A 6,000-nucleotide genomic window follows, 5' to 3' on the forward strand; every position below is an offset into this window, starting at 1 on the left:
GTTGGCTGATTTTTATACATGGAAATTATTGTACGTGCAGATCCAGAAATCTCAAAGCAGTTTACAGTCTTGCCCTAGCCAAGTTACTTTACACTACTGGGCAGAAATGTGTCATCTGGAATCATTTTAGAATGCCAGGAAGATTGCTTATATGAAAAGCGTCAAGAGTTCCATGCATGTGGAAAGTTTACATGTCAGAAAGATTTTGACATGGACCACTTTCCAATAAGTGATTTGCACGCATGCACTTACAGTGATCAATGGCGCCCAATGGATGGCTGGTGGGACTGCTAGGAGATCTCCAGGGGGCTGGGCCAGTGAGAGGCCACAGAGGTGTAGCCAAGTTGTTCTGGTTTTCTCCCCATCCTCCTCCCTTGCAAAAATACTTAAGCTGCAACACTTAAGCATTACAGTTTTACAAATGGTTAGCACCTAACTAAACTGAAAAGTGTCTTACTTTGGTTCAGAAGGTGTCCCTATTGTCACAGCTGCTTCTCTGCTGGGAGAAAAGTTATGTGTCCCTTGACCTGTTCTGGTTTTCTCCCTATCCTCCTCCTTTGCAAAGAAACAGTGGACACTTAAACACTTCATTTTTTCAATACTAAGCACGTTAACTGTTTTGAGATGGAGGGGTGCCCATTTCTAAATGGGCTCATACCACAATAATGACATGTTGCTCAGAAGTAAGCCCCACTGAATTCCACAGGGATTGCTCCATGGTAAGTATGAATGTGGCTGCAGCCTGAATTGGATGCTCTTAAAGGTGACATGCAGGGTAGTTAAAAAGGAACCCCATGAATTTCCAGACCAATGGGAGATAATTATTCCTTTCCATCAGCTTATCCATTTCTGCAATTCCCCCCCCCCCTAGAGTGTAGAATAAGCTAGAGGGATACTCAGTGGACTAAGATTTGGGACAGCAGAGTTAAAATCAGGCATGGAATTTACTGTGTAACTTGGGCCAGCTGCCATCTCTCAGCCTAATCTACCTCAAGATGGCATGAATGTCATCTTGAGTTATTTTAAGGAAAAGTGGAATGGATATAAATATAATATTTATAAATAAGAAACAATAAAACAGACTCTCTCCACATTCCCTGTCCCTGCTTTTTTTCAAAAAACAGTTTGTCAAATAAAAAAAATGACACACACCAAGGATATTCAGGCCTCCCACAATTGTAGAAGACATTGCATGAGCTTTCACTTGCAGAACCAGTTAATTGAATCTGGCCCTATGTGGTTGAAGAATTGCATCACAATATTCAGACAAGTGCGAATTTTGTGTGGCAGCTGTGTTTCAGTTCGCATATTATTGCAGGAACTGAAAATTAAGTAGATTTGCATTAAAATGCAAATCAAACCAATTTTCTCCCCCATCCCTAAGTCAGTATCATTGGAGCTCTTCATCCACCTTATCCCCCCTCAAGCCTGATATCTTCCTTCAACTTAGAGATGTACGTTTTTCTCTTGCTGAGCTACTGCCTCTCCAAATCATTGCCACGAATGCTAAGTAGACCTACTAGTCCCAAAGGATCTCCTCCCCCCTCCTTCTGAACTTGGCATGTTTTTTAAGCTAAACATAAGTTGCAATGTCGCAAAGGTCTTCCCTTTCCCTCCACACCTTTTTGTTTTCCTTATTTGGTAAGCTTAGAAACATTTTAGTAGATGCTTGATTCTATCATCTTTTTTAAACGTCTGTATTTAATAAGGTGCTGTGAAGTGCTCAGTGGTCCTTGCTTTGGCTCTTGCAGTAGCTCTGTAAATATCCTACTTCTCTTTGAATAAGCACCCAAACAGGGCTATCTTAAGTATATGCGGCACCAGGGTGCAAAGATCCGCCCGGCGCCCCCCTCCCCAGTTGCCCAGTACCAGGCGCGCAGAAGGTCAGAGCCGGCCAGCCACTTCATCATCTCGCTGGCTCAGTTGCCCCCTTACTTGCGGTGCAGAGCCGCCTGCAGAGCTCCGACCGACGGACTTCCCCGGACTCAACTCTTGGGCCCCAGACTCTTGGCCTGGTGCCCCTGAGAGCCTGGCGCCCAGGTGCCGCACACCCTAGCACCTATGGATAAGATGGCCCTGCACCCAAATCCCTCGAGGCACTTTGCCTCAGCTTGGGAGTTGGCCAACTCAAATTCTGACCTGGGGACTGATAGAGCAGTTGGGCTTTGAATTCTTGAAAGACCAGGCTAAATCACAGGCTTTACCTAAGAAGAAATATCACACACACAAAAAAACTGGTTAAGCGAAGCAAATGTTTATGGACCAGTGACAGCAAAGAGCACTGTATCACATTTTAGTACGCTTTAGTATTAATGGCTTATTCACCTAACATCTGATCTTCCTCTCTCTAACTGGCAGGTGGAACAGCTATAAAAGTACAGGTCCCTTCTCCCTTGTCTTCCTTCCCACTGTGGAGATGCAACTCGTCATCTCAGGTGTCATGTTTGTGACAAATGCTGGAGGTTGATCATCAGCTTGGATTCCCTACTGGGCAAGAGGGCAGCACATATTGCAACATGCAGGAAGAGAGAGAGAATATGTGATTGTGGAGTTTAGGGAGCAAAAAATGTAAATCTGCGCCACAACACCATAGCAATTCTCTCTCTCTTTTTACTATGTATTCAGATCCAGACTGTGCAAATAACAACTTTTCTGAAGTCACAGGTGTGGAAATTGCATGTTATTTCCACACTATGGGAAATAATTGGATTATCATAGTGTAGCACTGTGCATATCAACCATTATTTGTTTTATCCTTTCGTTGTTGCACAGATCTATGGATGATCTGCAGTTCTGTTCAGCACAGAGAAGGAGCAGGGGGAAATACTGTTGATTATCACATAGTCCCCACCACTAATTGTATATTCGTTTCAACGAATGGTTCTAGTTTTAGAATTTTGCAGTTATTTGATCACAAGAGCAGGTCAATATTATCTTTTCTCCTTGCACAGTTCATAAATGCTGTCATTGTGTAGAGTTACACATAAGCCCTGCTGGAAACTGCACATAAATAAATCTAATGTGCTATTTAAAAATATGAGGTATGCTGCAATTTTTATCATCTAAAAAATAAATAAATACCAAAAGGTCTAGCAGCATGTAAAATTAAATCTGCTGTTTGCAAATATTAAACAACAGTTTGGCATCGAAAATGGGGAAAGAAGAAATCTATAGATGTGTGATAAAATGAGGATTATTTCTAACCAATGAGCTTTCAATTTATTACTTAACTAAACAGGGCAATGAAGCATCCACATTTTACACCTGGAGCTATCCTACTTTCAATTTTCTGTACTGCTGCTGGCATTAATCAGCTGAACTGTTAAAATCACCAGAGAAAAACAGATTAAATGGTTCTTTAAATAGATGATAAATGTATAATTCATATGCTAAAACATTTTGTGCCACACCCAGTAATATCACCTTCAGAAGGAGCTGCATTCAAAAAAATTTCCTCCAGTTTCCAATTTGCCATTAGAATAAAAGCCACATTTTTTGTTTTATCATTACTCTAGAGAACCAAGAGATTCCCAAATGTTGTTTTATTTCAGCTATAGTGGTGTTAGTTGCCTAGAAAGCATCCAGGATCCTACCCCATTTGTCCAGCACTTGTATTTTTATTTGTTTAGTTCCTTGGCATCAGGAAGCAAAATTTTATTTTCTAGAAGCAGCACAGAAATACCCCGATGCTTAAAAATCAACCATATCTAGCAAGCAATTTAATTAAACTCCCTTAAAAGGGAGGCGGAGGGAAGAGAGAAAGATTTTCCTAACCGTAAACTATCACAGCAGAGATGATAATCAGATCTTTATTGTGCTGAGTTCATCACTGACATGTCAGCAATAATGATGCTGCCTCTTTTATTGAGCCCAGTGTGCTCAGAAGAGCTGGTCTGGATGTGGGAAACCTGAGTTCGAATCCAGACACAGACACACTTGAGCAAGTCACATTCTCTTAACCTAATGGACATTGCAGAGTTGTCATGAAGCTCTAAATGGCTCTCCGAAGCAGGAAGGTATTAGAACTGCTTCCAAATTTTCCCCAAAGTGAAATGTGATGTGAGTTAGGAGCTTCAAGTTTGGGAAAACATTCCAGGAATTATTAATGAGTTTTAGTGAAGAATGCGGCTCTCAAGACTATTTTCAAAACATACTAAGTGATATAAATCAATAAAAAAAGTTGTTCATGATACATCAAAACTTGAGTAACTGAAATACAAAGACAATATATTTTTTGTCCCTGATGTGGTGGTATCCCCAACTGCAGCATTCTCCGAGGACACCACCACATCAGGGACAAAAAGTATATTATGTGATCTTCCATACAGGGTAAAAAACTACTTTTGGAAATATAGTGGAATCTAGTGGAATGTGTACCCTCATGTCCATGTTAATTGCTTCCAGGAGGAAATCTGTTTGCAACCCCAATTAGCTCAGGAAATCAAAGGAGTTTTGTGCTGTAATTTCACACGACGAAATTGGGAGTGGTGCACTGGCATACAATTTTTTCCAGCATGTAAAAGTCCTTCCCTGGTGGCTCCAAGCCATGTGGAAACATACAGTCCCACCTGAGTGAGCTGTGGTCCTTCTAAGCAGGGAGAGATAATGTAGGAACTGATGGGGATCATAAGAACTCACCCTTGGCATGGCCTTTTAAATACCTTCTCTGATGGCTTTAGCAACTTTTATCCACTGCTGGATTGGCATCGATATATCTGACTCCCAGGCATAAGAACAGTAGATCCAATTATTTGGCAATGTGTGCTTCACATCTATCAAACCTCTCATGTTTGTTTTTGCTTTTGCTTTAACTGTGATGGGTTTCCAATTGAGAGTCTGGCATGCTATTTTGGCAATGATACTCTTTGTCTAAAGATGGTATTTACAGCCTGCATTAGTATGAGATAATCACTGCTTGCTTGAATTGACAGCGGATCCCCACCTTGTTGCTGAGTCATATTTAGCCATCTGTATATGTTTTATGGTGCCATTTATTATCTGTTTAGCTGCACCAGCAGGGTGCTACTAGTCTGTTTTGTCAATATGCTGACTCTTACCATGTCTCAGTCTTAGGATGCAAACACAATTGCAGAAAGTGTTGGAATAAACTTCTTGAAATCAATTCCCCCCCCCCCCCGACTCATGCAAAATCTTTCGTAGGTGTCTTGCTCATTATTCATCTGTCATCATACATTTCTGCGTAACGCTTAACACTGCCGAGGTTCATTTCATTTTGGTGTTTAGTCTTCATTCGTGGTCAGTTCCTGCTGTTCTCTGTACTTCTAAACCGTGTTGACTTTGCAGAATAAAATAAAGTATAAGGGAAAATTGGCCATCAGCTGAACACCATAGGGGGTCAGGAGTCACTGCTCATCCTAGGTCAAACAACTTCAGATTACAGTCACTGGGGCTGGCAGGAAAGAATGTCTGTGCAAGCAGGATAATCTTTAACAGTGTCCCTCCAGCATGGATTCCTTTGCCAAGCTGAACACAGGGTCAAAACAAGGCTCATGGAAATGCAACCCTTTCTCAAAAAGCTCAGATCAATAGCTTGGTTTATTGGGACTACAATTCCAAGCCAAATTCTGATTTTGTTAAACACCCTCCCCCCCCAAAAAAAACCATCACTGGGAAGACAACTGTGTCTTCAGTCTCTCTGTGTCTTCAATCCCCACCCCCACCTCCGTCATCAATCTAAAAATCCCTCTTTCCTCTTCACCCCCACCTGCTTCCCTCCCCATCACTCCACTCCTTACTTCACCCTCTGCTGTAACAAATGGTAGCAGGCAGAAGGGAGGAGGGTCTCTTCATATCTTCACCAGTAATGGTTGACATGCGATTTCCCAAGTCCTGAAATCTATGTCAGATAGGAATTTTGGGCCCACAATTCTAGTCTTGTATTTGAATATCTAACTCTGAAACTAGACATATCATCACTATCTCTAGCTTAGAATAATAAACTAGACAGCTGAGTAGAAACAGACTGGAACCCTCAACCTC

Source organism: Podarcis tiliguerta, assembly GCF_965153285.1.
Source record: "Podarcis tiliguerta genome assembly, chromosome: 3".
Lineage (NCBI taxonomy): Eukaryota > Metazoa > Chordata > Lepidosauria > Squamata > Lacertidae > Podarcis > Podarcis tiliguerta.